The sequence below is a fragment of the Colias croceus genome, chromosome 1 (assembly GCF_905220415.1).
Source record: "Colias croceus chromosome 1, ilColCroc2.1".
NCBI lineage: Eukaryota > Metazoa > Arthropoda > Insecta > Lepidoptera > Pieridae > Colias > Colias croceus.
Genome location: NC_059537.1, coordinates 13,561,000 through 13,585,222, shown reverse-complemented (window position 1 = coordinate 13,585,222; position 24,223 = coordinate 13,561,000). Strand labels below are relative to the sequence as shown.

At 31.1% G+C, this 24,223-nt stretch overlaps 1 protein-coding gene across 4 annotated transcripts in view; it reads left to right on the top strand.

Moving 5' to 3' along the window:
* The window catches only part of LOC123696652, a 102,150-nt gene that overhangs the window by 41,943 nt on the left and 35,984 nt on the right, over positions 1–24,223 (top strand). Inside the window, exon 1 of one of the 4 annotated variants that reach the window (XM_045643010.1) lies at positions 5,447–5,701. The exons of 2 other annotated variants lie outside the window; for them this stretch is intronic. The gene's annotated coding sequence lies outside the window, so the exon portion shown is untranslated. Of the gene's footprint in view, positions 1–5,446; positions 5,718–24,223 lie in introns of those variants that run through there. One more of the 4 variants, XM_045643001.1, reaches the window with a different exon arrangement.

The window sequence follows — 24,223 nt, the reverse complement described above, 5'->3', positions numbered from 1 at the left end:
ATGCAGGCCTCTTTTTTTCTTAACGCTGTGTTTATAACCAATGTTTCAATAATTTATATAAAATACTTATTGTAGTAATTATTTCACCTTTTCTATACATATAATAAATCTGTAGAAGGGTCAATTCTGTACATTGAAAATATTGAAAAAATAAATACCAGGGGGTGTTACTGGATCGATACCAAACCCAAATATGTGATTAAAAAAATTTTTGTCTGTCTGTCTGTCTGTCTGTCTGTCTGTCTGTCTGTCTGTCTGTCTGTCTGTATGTGAAGGCATCACGTGAAAACTAGCGGTTCGATTTCGATGAAACTTGGTATAATTATACCTTATTATCCTGGGCGTAAAATAGGATACTTTTTATCCTGGAAAAATACGTAGAAAAAAATTAATCTTAATTTTTCAGTTTTATCCATAGACGTTGTTCCGTAGAACCGCGAACACACGTTGCGTATTATAGGCCTAGCCGTATTTGGGAATTGGGTCCAATAGATATTTATAAGATGTTATTGTCAGAGGTAGGTACCTACTCTAAATGGAGAAATAAACCATCCACGCGAAGACCGACATCCGCGCGGACGGAGTCGCGGGCGGAAGCTAGTAATAAATAAATCCTTGCAATAAATATTAAACACAAATAGTACAGTGAAGATAAACAAATACTTAAGTTTTTATTATAATTTGTTTAACATAGAAAACAGAATTGGCTTTTTATGTAATTCTTTAAATATATTTTTTATCTTACTAAAACATTAAACAATCACGTGGTGTATTTCTTCTTGTTTACTTCTACAAGTTACATTATTTTTTCATTGCTACTCATAGAAATATTTTATACTGTAACCAAACAATATCCTGTTAATCGCGAACGTTCTATACCGATTAACTGACCAAATAAAAAAAATACAAAAAGCTATACGGTGTAACAGTACGACATGACAGGGTGTGTACAAAGGTTGTTCGCCTTTACAAATCGATTGCAATATCGAGTTAATTATACCTGTTGCTTATGTGATCGGTTTGACGTAAAGACAAATACAAGGGAATTAAAATAATAAGAGCCTGCCTTTGAGGCCGATGTAGACTTGCAACTTTTAATGCCTGTTTTAAAGACAGTTTTTTCCAATGTTTTGGTCGTTTATTATTTCTCCTATAGGTACTTAGTCTTAGAATTATATGAATTTTAAAGTTTTAATTATGATACATACATACAGGTGTTATGGCAATTGGCAGATTTACAACCAGTTACATAAATTTTTGTTTCAATTAAAATAACAAATAACGTTTAAAATATGTATCGAAAAGTGTTAAGTAAATTGTAAATACGAGAGCGATCCAACGTAGTGAATCAATATGATAATATTATGCCTTATTTAAATTATGTAGATTTACGGATGCGCTCAAATGATTATAATTATTATGTATAAACCTGATGAATAATTATGAACTTTATAGACTATGCTCATGTTTAGTTATTCCTTGAGTGGAGGTTAATTAATCTGGACTACCTAAATAATAAAAAAAAATACGAAATATCTCTGTAATTTTTACATCGGAACTACTTCTTTAGGTAAGGACATAGTATCTATTTTTAATCTAGTTACTGGTTCACATATAAGTATTTTTTGTACAGAAGAACCTTTAAATTATTATTTTAAAAAATTTAAGAGTACAAAATATCTCATGTCCTTCTCCTTACGTTTATAGTCCTCAGTAATCAAATTTCTTCTAACCTTTTTATTGCTTTACTTTGTGTTTTTAAGGACACTTCATAAATAAATATTTACAAACAATTTCCTCAAATCTAAATAAAATTTTAAAACAAATTACGCAAACGTCCTCGACCGTGATCTATCCGATTAGAGCGAACACAATCAATTCGTTTCACTCAATACACGTGGTTTTATTCGTATACTTTCATAGTTTCCAAGATATGGGATTTTCACCAGTTATCGAGAAAGTATGACGCGGTAGTAGTACATTAACGTAGGATCATAGGTTTAGTTGACAAACTTTAGTTGGTCGAGATTTAACAACTATAGTTAGACGTACATCCTATCCTATCCTACTAATATTATAAATGCGAAAGTTTGTGAGGATGTGTGTGTGACGTGTGTGTGTGTTTGTTACTCTTTAAAGCAAATACTACGGAACCGATTATAATGAAATTTAGCATACATATAGAGGGTAACTTGGATTAACACATAGGATAGGTTTCATTCCAGAAATCCCACGGGAACGGGAACTATTCGGGTTTTTCTTTCAAAACTAGCTATAACTTTAAAAGCTAGTTTATACGTATAATAAAATCGTAGGAAAGTCAAAACTGTACCACAGTATTACAATAAATAATATTGTAATACTGTGACTGTACATTGAATATTTTTTTTAATTACTTGGGGCATGGTAGATACCATTAGGTAATTAGATAAGTCAAAAATATAGTTTAAAAACCATTCTCAAGACAAATTGCAGAAAAGTGTCTATAAGTGTCGGTAATGGACTATAATTTGTGTAATTTGGACTTCAATAGAAAATCACAAGTCACTTCAATGTCATCCGTCATTGTTTATTAGTTTAGGGGTGACACTCCATAAAATTATCTGTATATTGTACATATTTTATTCAAAAATACAGTGAAATCGTTACTGTTCCAATATTCAGAATTTCACTAAAATTGCTCATGTAAACAAAATTTTGAATTCCAAATTTGAATATCAAATTTAAATAAAGATTTAGAAAAAGCTTTAAAAATTAAAAATTAAAAATTGAATGATTTAAAATTGGACAAAATATGTTTTACTTAGGGCTGATTTTTCAATCCTTGGTTAAAACTTATCCGTCCAATAAAGCATCCTACTTACTTTATTGGACGGATAAGTTTACACATGTATATTACACGATTATATTAAAATGTCACCTATAAACTGTCAAATGCAGGTAATTAGAATACATTTTTGAAATGGTAGTTTAATACGTTATTCAACGAATAACTTTAACCATGGATTGAAAAATCAGCCCTTTAATAAAAAATTAAGTCTCATTGTTCTTATGTTTTTTTTTAAACTTAAACAGTTTAGTATGCACTAAACCGCTAAATTTATTTATATGTAAGTATGTAAATATGCAACATGAACAGACATGTACAATACAGATCGTACCCACGGTCTAATGTTACTTTCTACACAGAAATGGTTGTCGAAAACTTTTTTTTTTTGCATAAATATACATAATATCTTAATTTGTAGACTGTTTATGACTATGCGTCTTTCTCTTGGATTTAAATGGTGTACTTCGTTGTTTTTAATTAGGACATACTGGCCGATTATTTTTATCTGTGCATTTTTCTGAAGAAATTGAAGTTAACAAAGTTTTTACTTAAATAATAGTTGCTTATATTTGATACTTTTATAAGTAGGTATAGAAAAAAAATAGTTTGGAAAATCCAAAAGTGCACGCCTCATAATCTCATCCTTTACAATAAAATTGATTATTTATAAAGAGTACGTGACTATAAATATAAAAATGAAATAAAATAAAACATTTGGAAAAGTAAAGAAAGCGGTACCGTAATAATGAGCTATTTTTCTTGTGGCCCCACCTAGATGTGAAACTGCGCAGGTTTAAGGGACTGACTACCAACTTATTTTTTTAAACCTTGGCTTATAGTATAAAGAATCGAGTTTATAATGGTGAATTTTGAGTACACTATAAAAAAAAAAAAAAAGTCGATATTTTTTTTGTTTATTTAATAACAATTAAACCACATCGAATCAGACCCTGAAAAATGAAAGGGTTCTATTCCTGAGCATACTCAAGCGTAAGAGAAAAAAAAAGACTCGATTAGTAAAGTATTTCGGTCGCTATCGTGTTAACAAGAAAAAGGATCCGCACATACAGACACACGGACGTCCAAGACAGAACTTTTTTAAACTGTTTTTTAACTAGTTTAAATAACAAAAATGACATCAAAAATATCATGAACGTTAAAAATAGTGTTTTTTCTTAATATGTGTGTGTATGTATTATCTTACAAGTGCAATGTATGATACATAAAGACATTTTAAGTTTGAAAAATCAGATGTTTTGCGCGAAGTGACAGTAGTACCCACCTCAACGCTTCGCTTATGAGGCGTGCAATAAAGAAAAATGATTCGTGAATAAGTAAATTATGAAAGAATATTTATAAGCAACTATGGAGTTTCTTGCCGGTTCTTCTCCTAGGTACTGCCTTCCGATTCGGTAGTAAATGTTAAAAATATGTAATGACGATTCAAAAGTCTAGAAGAAGTCTAATTGAATAAATGTTTGAGTTTGAGTTTATAAGGATGATACATTAAATTTAACATACCCAAACATTTCTAAATTAAAATAAGTTTTAAATCTAGCCAATGAACTCAAAATAAGTTATTTTTTATCGGACGATGTTAGTCAATTACCTTGACACCTAAAAGTAAAATATTACATCATATCCCTGTATTAAATAAACAAAATCATGTCAGTTAAAATATGTATAAACAGAGAACGGATGGCTCGATTTTTATGATCTTTAGTTTATAGATTCATTGCAGATTAACTAGATATTAAAAACATAAAATAAAAATAAAATGTATTTGGGCGGTTTTTTTTCGTAATAAGTCTAATAATACGTAAATTGCATCATAAAATAAATAAGTGTGTCATTATTAATTTATACTAAAGAGGCGGATATTTTTTTACAAGTTTCCTGATTTTAAAATAACTTAACTAATTAATATACTTCAGTAATTATTTTGATATAAAAAATATTGCAGGCTGTAGTAGACTATAACATTTTTATGTAAATAATTTTAGAAGATATCACGAAAACTACTAGGTACTTATAAAATATTATTTGTAACAATAACTTTTAATATTTATTATCTCTCTGATAACGAATTGCATTTCTCCCAGTATTTCGCCCAATTAAAATGACATTCCTAATTATTTATCTCTCGATGAAAAAGTCCGTGAAAATTGAGGGCGAGTCGCACGACCGGTAAACGGAGATTAACCACGGATTAGCGGACACGTGCGATCAAAGTCGAGTAGTTAAAAATACGACCGTTTATTTCGATAATCTATACAAGGAAAATATTTATACATTAATTGTACACAACATTGTCTGAAAAAGTAGTACTAGTTTAGAAGAAAATCGCTTCAAATTTATACTTACTTATCAAAGTGTCATCGTATCGTCGCGTCGGTAACATAATACTGCCAAAATCAAATTATGTAACCTACGTAATAATGTTATGTGAGACGAACCCAGATCACTAATTACATAATAATGTATTAATGTTTAGAAAGATTAGCAAATTAAGACGCCGACCGGTTTTGAAATGCGTGAACAATTTAATCAATTCGTTTAACTGTTACTTAAAACGCGGTGCAACCGTATCGGTTTCTACGAGAGTAAACTACACGCATTAACTTCTCCGTCTCTACACGCGACGCGCGCATCGAACCGCGCGCTCAAGTTTCGCGCCATCGCGAAATTTAAAAATTCGAACACGTCCTTTCAAAAAAAAATTACCCATGTCATCGTAATTGAAAAAAAAATAGTCTGTCAAATATTGGCGGGAGTGTTGTGATTTTTTTTTTCTTTTTAACCAGTGGTTTTAGTGTCATATCGGCTGAGTTTACATTATATTTGCACAAGTGAACGATAAGGATTTTCAAGGTTTCCATTTTTCACGGTAAATTAGTTGGTGTAAAAAAATATTGTGGAATGTATGTGAAGAAAATAAAACAAAATTACTATTAAATTGCGCGGCACGATATTAGCAAGTGATAAATATTCATCACACTCAAATTGACTGCTCGATAACCTCATTCATTACTATCGGATTGTTTATTGTATATATTCTATAGGTAAATTAATAACAATTATATTTTGTAAATTTTCCATTCAACTATTTTGTAAATTATTTTGTGTTTCAACAAAAGCCAGTGGAATATTTAAAAGACACTTCACAAACAAATATTTAAATTCTTACAATTTATAAATAACTTGAATTGAACACTATATTATTTCGATTACGTCAATCTGTAATTACCTTTTGAGTAATTTACGGCGCATTCAGGACGTATTATCTGGGGGTCTGGGGGCACGGTAGTGCCCCCGCCAAGACTAGCCAAAGAAGAAAGCGAAGCGCACGGGCACTACCTATCTTTTCTCGAAGCGCTTCGACGTTTTTTTGAACCCTCATAACTTGGGTTTGGATTATGCTAGATCAACAAAATTTTCGGGATATATTGTCAATAGCGGACTTATTGAACATATTAAGTTTTAATTACATTAGCTTTTATATTTCAGATTTTATTTATATCTAAAAAACGCTAATTTCGTCACTGACTCACTGATGATCATCAAAATTCTTAAGGTATTTCCTAATGTCCTAGAAAGCTGAAATTTTGTATGTAAGCTAGTATTAGCACACAAACAACAAAAAAATTATAAAACTTGTAACTTTCATCCCCCAACCCCTTAAACTAGGGGATGGGAGTTTGTATGAGACCTATAATTTTAAATTAAATTTTGATGACGCTAGAGGTCTAATCTAATAATCTAAAACTTGGTTCCCCTAGATATATATATGTATAGGTACTCCTTGTTAAAAAAAAATTAAAACTTTAATCGACATACTTATAAAATTTTGTTACAAACAACTTACAAAAAGAAATGAAATCCCACCAAAAACATTTTCATGTAAAATGTTGCCAAGACGAGCCCATATGACTCGCACTGTCAAAAAGTTATCAGATCTCATGTAGAGCGAAGCTTCTAACACTACACGCCCTAACTCTACAAGGCCTAACTTCACAAACTCTACACCTTAGTCAAAATATGTGGCTTGGCCGTTCGTTACTACAAGAACTATTGTATATAACACAAAAGTAATGCACAGTGAATTAATTTTTCACCTTACGCCGATGTGAATGTAGCGAAATGGCCAAGCCACATATTTTGACTAAGGTGTAGAGTTTGTGAAGTTAGGCCTTGTAGAGTTAGGGCGTGTAGTGTTAGAAGCTTCGCTCTACATGAGATCTGATAACTTTTTGACAGTGCGAGTCATATGGGCTCGTCTTGGCAACATTTTACATGAAAATGTTTTTGGTGGGATTAAAATATGTTATAATCAATATTTACTTATATAAGTTTTAACAATTATATAGTTATATACTATTAGGTACTGTGTTACGTCTTCGTATAAGATTTCCAATGTTACGCATAAAAATATAAATTATTTAATTTTATAGTTATAGAATCTCTATGTTTATTTTTAGTAATATATCGATACATGATAAAAGAACTCTCTACAAAATATTAACTCTACCAAACTCTACACTTCTTTACATCATATAGAGTTTTATAAGAGTCGAACATTATCAGCTCTAGCGTGGTAGAGTTTTCACCTAGTAACTCTACGTCACTATGTTTACCTTTAGTCTGTGTATTACGTCTGTATACAGGTTTAGTAATTTGCCTTATTTGTTTCCTTATAATTTGACGCTAGTATTATATAGCTGAGAAATAAAATCCTTGCAAAAGATCATAAATCATTCTTATATTCGCGACTGTTCGAGGAATCTATAATTACATACAATGATAACCAATGAAGACTCTATACATATATCTATACCAATATTATAAAGAGCAAAGGCTTGTATGTATGTGTGTATGGATTTCACGCATAAACTACTGAACCGATTATCATTAAATTTAGCACACATATAGAGGGTAACTTGGATTAACACATAGGATAGGTTTTATCCCGGAAATCCCTCAGGAACGGGAATTATACGGGTTTTCCTTTGAAAACGCGGGCGAAGACGCGGGCGAAAAGCTAGTTGTACTTAAAGTTTTCGTTAAGTTATTATGAATAATCAATTTATTCTTTATATGTATTTGAAAACAAATTCAACGTGGAATCGATAAAATGCTTGGATAAATGAAAAATGGCTCATTTCTATAACCTATTCTTTTAAATAAAAGGCCTCTTACAAATAATTTAATTCGGAACAATGTAAATAAATTGTCACGTTGTGTAGGGGATTACCTATTTACATTGGCAATCAACCACGTGACTTACGGAAGAAAATAATAATAACTATCTAGTATTGAATAACTGAATAGTGTAAACAAAGGTGTGTATGTTTGTATGAGGTAATATACGGCATTACTGGGTCAAAAACAATTTACTAATTGGTAATTAATGATCTTTTCAATCTGTGGTTTTTATAAAATATTCCGTAAAATATACAAAGTATTAACTAACAGTGCTTGATATATAGAGAGATTATAATTTAAATAAGGAATATCTATGGAATTAAAAAAGATGCATTTTAAAAAGATTAAATATCCTTTAATTGAAGTGAAATGAAAATGAAATATGTGTATGTTTATTATTAACACACAAAAAATACAAGACATGTTAATCTATACATATAATAAATCTGTAGAAGGGTCAATTCTGTACATTGAAAATATTGAAAAAATAACTAGCAGGGGGTGTTACTGGATCGATACCAAACCCAAATATGTGATTAAAAAAATTTTTGTCTGTCTGTCTGTCTGTCTGTCTGTCTGTCTGTCTGTCTGTATGTTCAGGCATCACGTGAAAACTAACGGTTCGATTTCGATGAAACTTGGCATAATTATTCCTTAATATCCTGGGCATAAAATAGGACACTTTTTATCCCGGAAAAATACGTAGAAAAAAAAATCTTAATTTTTCTTAATTTTTCCGCGCGGACGGAGTCGCGGGCGGAAGCTAGTATATTATAAAGGCGAAAGTTTGTATGGATGTATGGATGTTTGTTACTCTTTCACATAAAAACTACTGAACCGCTTACAATGAAATTTAGCACACATATAGAGGGTAACTTGGATTAACACATAGGATAGTTTTTATCCCGGAAATCCCATGGGAACGGGAACTATGCGGGTTTTCCTTTGCAAACGCGGGCGAAGCCGCGGGCGGAAATCTAGTTAAAAGTATATTTCTTTTAAAACAGGTCTTAAAATAGTTTATGATTCATGAAAAGACAAAACTAATTTCTAATCTTCAATAAAATATTTATGATAAGTATTATTTTATATTAGAGAGCAATCTAACGAAACCTATAGGCGTCCATCATTAATCAATCATCTATTCATTTTTGATTTTTACATTATTCGAATTTTCCATACAGATAAATAGCTGTTCATTTACCAACATTACAAAATATCCATTGCCAACCACCCCTTAGCCGTGACCTCCCCTGAGGTCGTATACGATCCGGTGTGTCACCTTACGATCGATACTACATATGGTTGTGGTTAGAATGAACTTGGAATCGATTATAATCCTAATATAATGAAGCGGAAGAAATATTGTTGATATCAATATAATTTTTACCGCAAAATAGACTTGATCACTGACGAATTTAATTCTTGACCGCAACACTAAAAAAATATAAAAATTGTAAGTGCAGTTTTATGTAACATAGTATAAAAAATACAACAAAATGATTAGTGAAGAGTATATTATCATAATTCGATCAATGACGATACGAATCTTAGCAGTATTTTTCAAGTCCTTACCGCAGAAACTTCCGTAAGTAAACAGTATTCCGTAAATATTCTTATAATCAACTGTTATTATATAAAATAAAATACTCTACAGAGACAGAATAACTTTAAACCCAAAAAAAAAAACTAGACCAAGTTTAACAATACTAAAACCGTAGTTTAATCAGTGGTTAACGTTTAATTAAACACCGGTATAGTCACGTCCTCCATTATCAATGAGTTAATTTGCTTATGTTATCTCTTTGCACCGTTTAATAGTAAACTGATTTAACCTTCAATGTACTTGTGAATAGTTTTACCTTAGCGCTCCTTAATAAGTAATAAGAACCTAGTGTAAGTGAACTAATTACTTATTAACCTATTTCATTCTCTCCTTGATGATGATCAAGGTATGGTAAAACTAGCTTTCCGCCCGCGTTTTCAAAGAATAACCCGCCTAGTTCCCATTCCCATGGGATTTCCGGGATATAACCTATCCTATTTGTTAATCCAAGTTACTCTAAGTGTAATAAATTTCATTGTAATCGGTTCCGTAGTATTTGCGTGAAAGAGTAACAAACGTACACACATACATCCATCCTCACAATCTTTCGCATTTACAATATTAGAAGGATAGGATAGGCCTAGTAGGATAGGATGAAGTAGGAAGTAGGATAAGATATCATGCGGTTGATAGGCGGTGATAAAATTTTTAGATTGAGGCGGTGATAAAATTTTTAGATTTTCCTTTACGTTTTTAGTTAACGTGCGTTCATTAATTTTCTACTTCTTTAGAGGGCCAATGTATGATTTTTTGTCGTTGAATTTTTCTTATAAAAGGTTAAATTAAACGCAATGTTAATAAACTGAATCGTCCTAATTTGAGGTCATGTATCAAAAAGTTCGGTTATGTAGTTATTCTTCTTACCCGACTACGTAAGAAGGAGGATTATGTATTTCTATACATTTCTATAGCACGCTATGTAACGTAATCAGCTTAATGGATTTTAGCTTGAGAATGTGTCTAAAGATCAATCTAGACCAAAGACCGTGAAAGTAACTTTGTTATATGAAAGTTATAAAAATATAAATGGCGGAATTTTGGCGCCAAAATTATTTTTCTTCATCAAGACATATCGAGTGAGATAGAAGGCAGATTCATTGTTGCGTTTTTTTTTATATTTTTAATCTATTTTAAATGTTAAGTCATTTCAAATACATTGTAGAAACATGTTGTTTTTGTATGTAGAAAAAAATCCCACTTAATGCCATGACCTTACAAGTGGTGTACTGGCAGGTGTAATCACACTTATGATTATAGTAATCACATAAACACATAAGCAGTCACTTTGGTGACCTTCGTCTTGACTTGTATCTCATATTTCTTTATCTTAAGGTCACTATAAGAGTCTCGTATATTTTTATAGCCAAATAAATAATATTCATCCAGCATAAAGTTTGCGTAAACAAACATACTTACATAGAAAACGTATAGCACAAAATAATTCAGATTAAAAATAAGAACGTGGATATATTTCATATACTCTACATAAAAAAAGTGAAGTTCCGTGTCCCTGTAGTGGGGTAAGGGGCAGATGCATTATGCATACATCTGTTTCACTGATCGATTTTTTTTAGGGACAAGTAGGTGATCAGCCTTCTGTGTCCTACTCCTGCCAGACCGAGACATTTTTATTTTCTTCGTTTCCACCGGGAATCGAACCCAGGACCCCTCGGTTCTACGCTCACGCGTCAACCACTGTACCAATGAGGTGGTCACTCTACATAAGGTGGTCCATATTATATTCTAAGGCTTTTTCTGCCATCTTTTTTTTTAACTCAGCTCCTTGTGAATTTAGACATATTGATGTTTAAACAAGTAAAAATTATTATTAAAAAAACAAAATACCCGACTGCACACTAAAAAAAGAGTGATTGAAATGAATCTAATGATACCGCATACATATTTTTTTAAAGGGAAATTTAGAAAAAATATTATTATGTCTTTATCCCGTGGGACTTTTAGGATAAAATGTATCCTATGACACTCCCGTAATCAAGACAAATCTAACGATACCTCATACATCAAAATCCATCAAGCCGTTTAGGCTACAGGTGGTCACAAAGGAAAAGACATACATACATACTTACATACACTCGAAAAACATTACCCTCCTTCTTTGGCAGTCGGGTAAAAATACATTACTTCTATGAATAAAGAACTCGGAACAGTCGAAATTCACACTAAGCACTTTTTTAAGTACATAAAAATACCATTTGAAAAACTACATCATTTATTGGAAATTAATAAATAATAAAGAATATACTTTTCAATAGGTTAAATAGTAGATAGCTATAAATCTTATACCTTTGAATGTCACGAGACGAATATATAAATATTTAGCTATTTATAAGTAAATATACGAGGAAAATAACAATAGTTACTTGTACTAAATAATAATTATCGATGCATTTTTCTTTATAGCCTTGAATAGAATTTAGAAATAACTTTAAATAAAGTACCATAGAGTAAAAAATAATAAATAAGTAATACGAATATATTATATTTTATGTTTTAAAACGATAAATCGAAATCAGTGCTATAGTGTTGGTTACTCAATTTTAAAATCGAAATAATTGATGTTACAATTTTTCACTATAACACAGTAGACTTTATTAGGCGACCTAATTACTCAGCAGCGATCTCTTTCAGACAACAATGAAAAATGTATCCGGCTATAAAATTTAATCTATCTGCATGTCAAATAGCAATATCATACACAGAACATCTAACATAATATAATAATATTTTTAGAGGATATCGGTTGTTATAAATTACATTTGAACAATAAAACAACGGGAATAGAAATCGATAACACCGGACATAGCGAGTTCCTTTACAAGGTGTTTTTATCGATATATCGATTAATTGCTTAAACAAGTTTAACCGACGCTCCCTGAAAACGACGGAAGGTTCTCAATTTGTAAGATTTTGTACAAGTTCTGCATGCGTCTTGTAGTAATTGAGTTATTATAAGAAACGGGAAAACATGTTTATTTTGTAAAGCAACTTACCGAAGGTTGGTTAAGTTATTTGCGTTTGTTATTTAAATACCTAGATATAGTAATTCAACGCATTAATAAATAATCTAAGAGATTGCGAAATTTAAAATCCTTCAAAGGGGATAATCTGTAGTTCTTTTCATAACTAAAAATTCAATCAAAATCAATGACTAGCGCATCAAATTTTAACAACGTATAATACATAATCAATCAATATCCAATTATTCATAATATTAAGTCATAATAAACCAAGTGCTCATAACTTTTAAAATCTCAATTATTGTTAAAGCTATCCAAATCAAGTCTAAGCAGACAATAAAATAATTAAACCTATTAAAAATCAAGTACCCACAAATGAGAAAAGGTAACGAGACGAATCTGTAAACAAAAATTAATAATATTACTTAGGTAAATAATGATGCTCGTTAATTACACGAAATCAAAAGAAACAATCCGTCCTCCTTGGACTCTGATCGTATTACCGGTTTTTGCATTACGTTGTTCGATTTTTTATTTCCTTATACGTATTTAATTTTCTTGAAGATCTCAGTACTCTAGTATAGATATGTTATATTATCAGCCAAATATCTCGTAGATGTTTTAATTTTATTAAGCGAAAGGAGTCAAACTTCTGACTTTAGTTTTAATTTTATTTGTAAACACATACCTAATACTCTTTTTAATTATTAAACTAACCTTTACAAATGATATTTTATTTAAACTACCTAATATGTATATTACTTACTACTTACCCATTTTAAAATAATCAGTTCTGTTATCTTCATTTTATGCAAATATCAATTACTAGCTTTCCGCCTGCGGCTTCGCCCGCGTTTTCAAAGAAAAACCCACATAGTTCCCGTTCCCGTGGGATTTCCGGGATAAAACCTATCCTATGTGTTAATCCAAGTAACCCTCTATATGTGTGCTAAATTTCATTGTAATCGATTCTGTAGTATTTGCGTGAAAGATTAACAAACACACACATACACATCCTCACAAACTTTTTTAAATGTTATCATGAAATTCAGTTTAAAAGTTTACCTATAAAGATAACCTTTTTTTGATGTCGGTTAAAAATCGACACGAAACAAACCAAAATTACACATAAAAAAATTCTCAATCCATCATCATACAGTGAAGTAAGCTATTATAGAGATAAACATAAAGATTAATTAACATCGAGCTAAAAATATGCAAAAAATCGAAGCTTTTAATGGCGGTGATTGCTCAGCGGTAAGGCTTTGTGAACAACCTGTTTGGCTAACTGATCTTGTAGTAAACAAATATTATAACTGTAAAGTATCTACTTAGGTGCTCTTTATTTTTAAAAAATAAAGTTTCTTAGCCAAAGCATTAGCATAGTTAACAAAAAAAATTTCGACTAAATTTTATATTTTGCGTGTATAATTCGCGTATAAAAAATAAAAATACCCAAGAAAATACTAATTGTTTACTATCTCGTCTGCAATCAACGTTATATATTTTATCATCTGTTACAACAATTGACATAACAAAAATACAGTCCACAGACGTTTTCTGATTTCTCCAAGATATGCAGTGCAAATGACTGCAATAAAACACATGCTTATGAGAAGAGAGATTTTATAATATTGTCTCTTATAACACTTTGTTTGGACATTCTCTTCCATCTAGATTATTATTGTAAAAAGGTAGTTTGTAACCTAGGTATAGAAGTTATCTTATAAGAGGTTAAAACCATCTCGTTTTCTCTGAGATAATATAAAAAATCTTAAACCTAAATTACTTTGATATTTCTTTGACTAGAAGTTATTATGTTAATATTACTAAAATAACACCTTTTGTTTTTATTGAAATATTTAATTTTATATTTGTCTAACTTACGCAGCAGGTCTGGCGCATACTACCTAGTAATATTATAAAGCTGAAGAGTTTGTGTGATTGTTTGAACGCGCTAATCTCAAGAAATACTGGTCCGATTTGAAAAATACTTTGGTGTTATATATAGCCCATTTATCGAGGAAGGCTATGACCAATAGGAGCGGAGCAATGCGGGTAAAACCGCGGGGGACAGTTAGTCAACATAATATATAACAAAACTATATTTAAAAATAGGTTTTCAGAAATATGTTCTCATTATCCATTGTAGTCTGTAACCCAAGTCTCATCTTGTGCAATTAGGGAAAAGATGCTATTGTTCGAACAATCAGGTTATATTTCAGTTCCCCTAATTAGGTAATAACTGTTTTATTGCCTATCTGTTTTGTCTTGATTTCTACTTGATGTTAATTAACTATGTAATTGTATCATCAGCCTAGATTTACTTAGTTAGTGATTAGGTACTTGACGTGATAAAATCTTCACAAACTTTTAACTTACGCAAATACTGACTCTACATTCAATGAACCACTTCAATCCTTCAATCATTGTAATATTGATGTAATTTGAATCTTACATAAATCTATTATTTTTCTCGATTCAGAGAGGTTCGCTAGCTTATATATTTATTTGAAAATTTCACAACTTACAGATTTATTGACAACTAGATTTCCGCCCGCGGCTTCGCCCGCGTTTGCAAAGGAAAACCCGCATAGTTCCCGTTCCCATGGGATTTCCGGGATAAAAACTATCCTATGTGTTAATCCAAGTTACCCTCTATATGTGTGCTAAATTTCATTGTAATCGGTTCAGTAGTTATTACGTGAAAGAGTGACAAACATCCATACATCCATACATAGCCTGATATAAATAAAGAAAGAAATAAAATACATCCATACAAACTTTCGCCTTTATAATATATATATAAGATCTACTTATATGTATTTATATGATATAATACGCCAAGTACATGTTTACGTTTTCTCTACATAAGAACCATCCTCGTACTTCAAGGAATATAATAAAAAAAGAATTATCGAAATCGGTTCAGCCGTTCTCGAGTTATGCGCTTACCAACACATTTTGCGATTCATTTTTATATATAAGACTAGCGGTCCGCCCCGGCTTCGCCCGTGGTACATTTTTACGTTTTCTCTCCATAAGAACCATCCTCGTACTTCAAGAAATGTAATAAAAAAAGAATTATTAACGAAATCGGTTCAGTTGTTTTTATATTATAGAAGAAGATATAGATTAAGTATATATTATCAAAATAATTTTCATAGACTCCTCCGAATCTATGAAAATAATTTAGTGATGATGTTTGTATTAATATATAGTAGTTAAAAACATTTTCATAATAAAATTCCCATCATTAAACAATTCCGCATAGATACAAAATTCCAAATTATATAGATAATTACGAGACGGAAAAATAACCAGCAAAAACTAAAACTATTACAAAAAATTTAAGATTCATTTACAAGTCACCATTTAAAATCTCAAGTTAATTTGAACCGTTGTGAGAATCCATTATCAACAATGGAAAAATACAAAAATTACATACAAATAATATCATACAATAATATTTTATAATGACCTTATGATATTATAGTTCATTCAACTTTCGCAAATTTATATTTACGTAGCTATTTAACAAAAGTCATATTTTTTCGTTCTTATTTAATCAGTAATTCTTATTAATCAGTAATCTTCTTTATTATAGTCTGTAGCCTATTGAAAAACCATATCGATCAATAACCAGCTTCGTTGTTGGTACAGTCTTTAATTATAATTGTTCATTTTGTTATTAGATACATAATTTCCTCATCTAAACAATAATTATATAAAAATATAACCAATATATAGAAATTAAAACTTCATTTTTCGCAAAACCTAATAAGTACAAAACAAGTGATAACTGCGTTAAAAACAACCGACTTCAAACTTGCACTTGCAAAATTCACAAATACCTACAGACAAAAATGCTCATAAAATAAAAACTACTGGGCCTATCCGAATAAAATTTTTATGGGACCAATTCGACACCATCCCGCATCGAACAAAAAAAGAATCACGTAAATCGGTTCAGAAACCTCGGAGTAATCGGTGTACATACATAAAAAAAAAAAAAAATATACCGGCCGAATTGATAACCTCCTCCTTTTTTTGAAGTCGGTTAATAATTGATGATAAACACGCTACATTAAGTTAACAGCTGCTTCTAAAAACATTGTTAAATTATCAATTTATGGAAAAATTTTCATTTACTAAGTCTAGGTACGTCATATTGTTTCGTCTTATTTTTAACTAGCTTCCGCCCGCGACTCCGTCCGCGCGGATGTCGGTCTTCGCGTGGATGGTTTATTTCTCCATTTTGAGTAACTCTGACAATGACATCTTATAAAATATATCTATTGGACGCAAATACGGCTAGGCCAAGGCTAGGCCTATAATAATACGCAACGTGTGTTCGCGGTTCTACAGAACAACGTCTATGGATAAAACTGAAAAATTAAGATTAATTTTTTTCTCCGTATTTTTCCAGGATAAAAAGTATCCTATTTTACGCCCAGGATAATAAGGTATAATTATACCAAGTTTCATCGAAATCGAACCGTTAGTTTTCACGTGATGCCTTCACATACAGACAGACAGACAAAAATTTTTTTAATCACATATTTGGGTTTGGTATCGATCCAGTAACACCCCCTGGTATTTATTTTTTCAATATTTTCAATGTACAGAATTGACCCTTCTACAGATTTATTATATGTATAGATTTTTATATATTACTACGCCTTGCGCGCTTCGCCCGCTTCGCCCGCGCAGTCCAAGAAAAACCCGCATAGTTCCCGTTCCCGTGAGATTTCTGGGATTGCGTCATTTTCCCGGGATAAAAAGTAGCCTATGTCCTTTCTCGGGTATCAAAATATCTCCATACCAAATTTCATGAAAATTGGTTCAGTAGTTTAGGCGTGATTGAGTAACAGACAGACAGACAGAGTTACTTTCGCATTTATAATATTAATAAAGTATGAATAATCGGAAAGATTGTGAGAATGTTTGTCACTCTTTTACGGAAAACCAACCGATCGTATTTACTTAGATGAAATTTAGTACAATAAAGTATGATCAGGATTGGAACAGGCTTTTTTATACCGATGACTCGATAAAGTTCACAAAAAATACCTCGCAGGTACTTGATAACGTTTAAATTTTTAACTTCAGGATGACATCATCTATCTATTCGTCGTCATTACATTACGTCGCACAATATATCTTAAACTTTTTGCAAACATTTTTAATCTTAAAAATAAATCATTACTCATTGTCTTGGAGGGGTTTTATTTGTAAGAAAATATAGCTTTGAGATATTTCTAAATTGAAATCAATAGATTCATACATTTTCCCAGCGACAACTAATTTCAATCAAAGAAAAACATCAATTAAAATATTTTATTAATAGTATTGATAAAAGTATAAAATCATAAGTAATAAATAATAATATATCTATAAGCTATAAATTAAAAGCTTCCATTAACTTCTAATACCATAAAATTAATATGTGTTATGTAACTTCAAGTTACGTTCACTTAAAGTACCTTCTAACTTAGTATGTGACCCAGTAACGGCTCTTGGGTCATAAATAAAGTACGAATATTTAATACCTTAGCAATAAACCTATAAAAACCTAGTTTTCTTGTATTTCATTAACACTAGCGAATAACCCGGATCTACCTTTTTAAAGAAAAAGTATTTACACTTTACCTATGTAATATATTGACTTAAACTATATTTTCTGATTGAGGAAATGACGTAGATTTCTAATTGTCAAAGAATTTACTCGTTTGCAAAGTTACCAAGAATAGCTTGCTGTCTTTCAGACGCACAGAGAAAGAAAAAAATCTTTATTTTGAAAGCACAGATAAACAATTCAACGTTGATACATCTATGTATAGTGTATACTTATTAATGAGCTAACAAAGTTTTCATATTTTTGGGAACTACGATAAAGAGTTTTTTTATAGCGGTAATTACTTGTCAATATAACATTAAAGATTATTGTATTTTTCATAGTAATATTAAATAACCTCCCGGGAAGTTATCATTTGTTATGAAAACATGTTATTTCCCGGTAATATATTTTAACAAAAAAACTTCAACCGTTTTTACGTAATTGATTCTCATTATTATCAAATTTAATATGCTTAGTAATAAGTCAACTATGTTTATATTAAACAAATGTTTACAATAATGATATACGAAAAACTTATTACCCTACAACAGCAAGTCACAGTTTTCTTTTATCTGTTGTGTGTGTTTTGTTTTATGTAGCCTCACGATCATTTTCCATGTATTTCATTAAAACACATTACATATTATGTAGGTACTCATAGCATCATCATCATCAGCCCATATACGTTCCCACTGCTGGGACACGGGCCTCCTATGAGGGTACAGCCCATAATCCACCGCGCTGGCCAAGTGCGTGTTGGCGGATGACACATGTCGTCAAACTTTTTTTTTTTTAATTCTTCGACATGTCGGTTTCCTCACGATGTTTTCCTTCACCGTTCGAGCAGTGGTGATGTTACAACATGCGCAGATAAATTGAAAAATCAATTTAATTCCTGCGCGCTCGCCTGGTCTCGAACCCCGGACTTATCGATTCGAAGTCCGAGGTCTCACCACTGAGCCACCACTGCTCTGCATACTACTCATAGCATCATTTATTGTAAATTGTTTAAAATAGATGATAAGTAATTTTAGATTTGGAAATATTCCTGTAAAATAATTTACCTAAATCTAACCGCAATATCCTATCCCTTATTATTTCCACTATTAAATAATAAATTCCACAACAAATTACCATCATTACGATTACTCAATATTTACAAAGTCAACAACATTTGTATGAAGAACGGACTCTCTACAGTGAAAACTTTACGCAACGCGGCCTTCGATAGTATATGTCAATATTGCAATAACATATTAAAGTACCTGTTAATAATTTATGGGCTTTAAAGGTTCTGTATTATTTATAACGTTCCTCTCAAATATGTGCAAAACGAGCTTTACACATGTTTCAAATGTGTGTATATTCAAATATTGATACTCAAAATACGAACTCTATGTAAATGGATATCCCACCAAAAACATAAATGTAAAAACTGGAGCCGAGTTCAATCGTTGACTTAATTTGACAAAAAAAGAAATGAGATCTAAATGTGTGCCAAGTTCTGCAGACTGCCCAGAAATTTATTTACAAGGATGTATTAAGTTCTTAGGTTGACTGAAAACTCAATTGTTTTATTTTCCCTTAGAGAACCATGTTTATTCCAAAATATAACTTTTTTAATTTGAATAATATAATTATTTTCACAAAGCAAACAACTAATGACCTATTGAACCCCATAATTTGATGAGGCTAGTTTTTAGAACCTCACAAAATATGTGCAAAATATAAACAGTATGTAAAACTAGCCTCATCAAATTATGGGGTTCAATAGGTCATTAGTTGTTTGCTTTGTGAAAATAATTATATTATTCAAATTAAAAAAGTTATATTTTGGAATAAACATTGTTCTCTAAGGGAAAATAAAACAATTGAGTTTTCAGTCAACCTAAGAACTTAATACATCCTTGTAAATAAATTTCTGGGCAGTCTGCAGAACTTGGCACACATTTAGATCTCATTTCTTTTTTTGTCAAATTAAGTCAACGATTGAACTCGGCTCCAGTTTTTACATTTATGTTTTTGGTGGGATATCATTACTTTTTGTACAGAAAATTACTCTGCAAATTTGATTTACTTTATGAATATAATACTTTTTTTATACGATTTTTATTATTTTTTCTTGCGGTTTCTCTGTATGGTTTGTTTAGTATTATTTTCTATATTTTCTTGTATATTATGAATGTCAGCGCACATTGCCCCGTCATTATCTGCATTTTTTTAAACCCATTGAGCCCCGAGCGGCCCGATCGGGCCACGACACAATAGATTTTCTATTGTGTCTGTGATTCCGGGGGCTGAGTTAGACTCGTTTTCTGTTTAAAAGATTACATGATTTTCTAAACATCCAGCGTGAATTTGTACACACACTATTATCAAGATGCAAAGATCGTTGTAGAAGAATCGTCGCCTTACTCCATGACGTTACGGTATTGCTATGACGCGATCTTGAAATTTTACTCTAAACGCGCCTAAAGATGTTTCACTCATATTAATATTACGCAAATTAAATCATTTCGACCTTCGACGAAGCCTTCTTCCATTACACTGAAATTAAAACTAAACTAAACTCTCATAAATAAAGAATAAATAAATGTGAATATGTAAAATTATATATTATTTTTAACTGTATGAGCAATATTTTTATTACAATTTTCTTTTATTTTACGTTTAATAACAGTTTTGAATAAAGAAATCATGCAATCGAAGTAATCCGCCCTAGCGATACTAGCGCGAGTGAGTGTGATGTCAGAGGCGCATCGAATCTACAGATGTTTCGCGCTAAAATATGTAAACTTCAATAATCTATATCTCAGTCATTTATTGATGGATTTCAAAATTTTTTTCGGCCACTGACTAGTTTTGATCTATTTTTTAAGACTAGTAAGGTGAATATAATATTTTCTATTTTTTTAAACTTTTCCATTTTTCCATACAAACAAAATTTATGTCATTGAAAAAAAAATTAAATACAGATAAATTCAGTATTTTCTGATTTTTTCCTTTGTACACTCACTATTACCTAGTTGATTACAAAATTTGAACTTTCTAGGTCATCTGGAAGTGGGTTAGGTTTTGTATATGTCTATAAGTCAGTCAGTCTTAAAAATTGCGATTTTTGGATATTAATATCTACGCAACTGTTTAATCTGTATTTATGAAATTTAAGTTTCTTGTTTATCTTGAGGTCCTCTTGATATGTACCAAATTTGGTTTATTTAACTTAAATAGTTTTCGAGTTATAAGGGGGTGAAAAGTGGCTCGAAATGGTTCGTGTAAATATACACACGGCTGCTGCTCGCCAGTTCTCTTCGCTTGAACTCGGCTTGACACGCTGCCGCGTGTCTAGATAAGATTTTATATACACAACCAGCTTACCGCCCGCGGCTTCGCCCGCTTTGTCTAAAATCTAATAAATTATATACTAAAACCTTCCTCTTGAATCACTCTATCTATTAAAAAAACCGCATTAAAATCCGTTGCGTAGTTTTAAAGATTTAAGCATACAAAGGGACATAGGGACAGAGAAAGCGACTTTGTTTTATACTATGTACGTACATCGTTAAATCTATGTATAGTACATACATAGCAATAAATAATAAGCATAAGCACTAAATCTATGTATGTACTATACATAGCAATAAATAATAAGCATAAGCACTAAATCTATGTATGTACTATACATAGCAATAAATAATAAGCATAAGCACTAAATCTATGTATGTACTATACATAGCAATAAATAATAAGCATAAGCACTAAATCTATGTATGTACTATACATAGCAATAAATAATAAGCATAAGCACTAAATCTATGTATGTACTATACATAGATTTAACGATGAAATAGCGTATAAGTACAAGTACTTTTTTAAATGATTTAACACTAGCTTCTTATCTCAGGTTGACCTACGTGGATCTGGATAAAAATATAGCCTGTATTACTCGATTAATAAGAAATGTTCAATTAAAATATATATTATAGACTAGCTTGCCCGCGGCTTTGCCCGCGTTTTCAAAGAAAAACCCGTTCCCGTAGGATTTCCGGGATAAAACCTATCCTATGTCCTTTCTCGGGTATCAAAATATCTACACACCAAATTTCATGCAAATTGGTTCAGTAGTTAAGGCGTGATTGAGTAACAGACAGACAGACAGACAGAGTTACTTTCGCATTTATAATATTAGTATGGATTACTTTATAATAGAAAATACAATAACAATGATATTATATCATGAGAATAGATTTGAATCTACATCATATGAAGTTTTCTGTGAAAAATTTATCTATTGTATCTAAAGAACAGGTACAAGTCACATAAAATTATGTAAATTTGTGAAATATTTATATTTAATTTATTATTCAATGAAATAGTCATGCTACCTTTCAGTTCTTCTTAAAATCTAACATAGTAATCTCTATAACCAGTAGGTAGTATTAGATATCATGTACTTAAGAAAAATCTCGTTAAAACTTCACTGCTATTTCGTAATTATGTTTTCCCCTACTCAATTAATCGTATCTACTTAAAGTTCAATCACCGAGGGAAAACTTTATAAATACATATATTTCCCTAGCTAATCCCGCGGCTTCGTTCGCGTCAATAAGACACGGTTTTTCCTCTGTACAACATTTTAAATGATTCCTATCCTTTTGGTTGTAGCGTAATGATTTAAGTAAACGAACTCTACATATTATCTACTAGCTGCTCCGCGCGGTTTCACCCGCGTGGCTCGGCTCCTGTTGGTCTTAGCGTGATGATATAATTATAGCTCATAGCCTTCCTCGGTAAATGAGCTATCTAACACTGAAAGAATTTTTCAAATCGAACCAGTAGTTGCTGAGATTAGCACGTTCAAACAAACAAACAAACTTTTCAGCTTTATAATATTAGTATAGATTATGACAATTATTATGTACATACTCAATTACCTACACATTATTTTATACCACACCGCGCATAATCTACGCATAGGTAGATGTTATCTCACGCATAGTTCTAAAGTAGTTTATGGAAAACCTAAGCCATTGAACTGTGAAGCGAAAGTGACATGGTCAAGTGGATAAGACCCTATGTGGTGTAGGAAGTGTATAGCAACATCGATAGAAATCGCAAGGAAACAGAAAAACGAGGTTTTTGCTGGTGAGGTAACGCTTCCTTTGATTCTTTGGAATCGTATGGAGAGTGGATGTATCTTTGTTAAGAGAACAAGTTCGGATTTTTTCCGTTTAAAGGAAAATGGTGGATTTTTTATTATTGGCAGTAGTTGTAATAGTTGTAACCCAGTATGAATTTAAAGCACCTACCTAGTTGATGATGAATTAGTATTAGGTACGTGTGATTTATATTCAATGTTATTTGTATAAAATATTTATTTGTGTATTTTAAATATTTTTTAAAATATTTAACTTAATTATCAATAGGCTATAAAATACAGAAAATTTGTTGCAACATTTCGTTATTCGCAACCTTCTAAAGGCATAACTTAAATACCATAAATAATAATATAATTTATGAAAATTACAAAATCTGTCTATTGATTGTCAGTTAATTGCATTAACGAGATTCTCTTGACATTTAAACCGAGACTAACCTACGGTTATCTCAAAATCTCATGCATCTGAGAGAAATTAAGCAATACGTAGAGACGAATATTTATTTATTATGTAAGGTTATTTTGTATCTGTATTTATGACGTTAAAAATATTTTTTTATTTTTTAAGTTTATAGAAAACTAGTGGTCCGCCCCGGCTTCGCCCGTGGTACATATTTTGCATAAAAGGTAGCCTATGTCCTTTCTCGGGTATCAAAATATCTCCATACCAAATTTCATGCAAATTGGTTCAGCAGTTTAGGCGTGATTGAGTAACAGACAGACAGACAGAGTTACTTTCGCATTTATAATATTAGTATGGACTATTAACTTATTTTTATTTTTTAACATAGATCTGCCAATACAAGCTAGGTAGTAAGTACTGTTATCT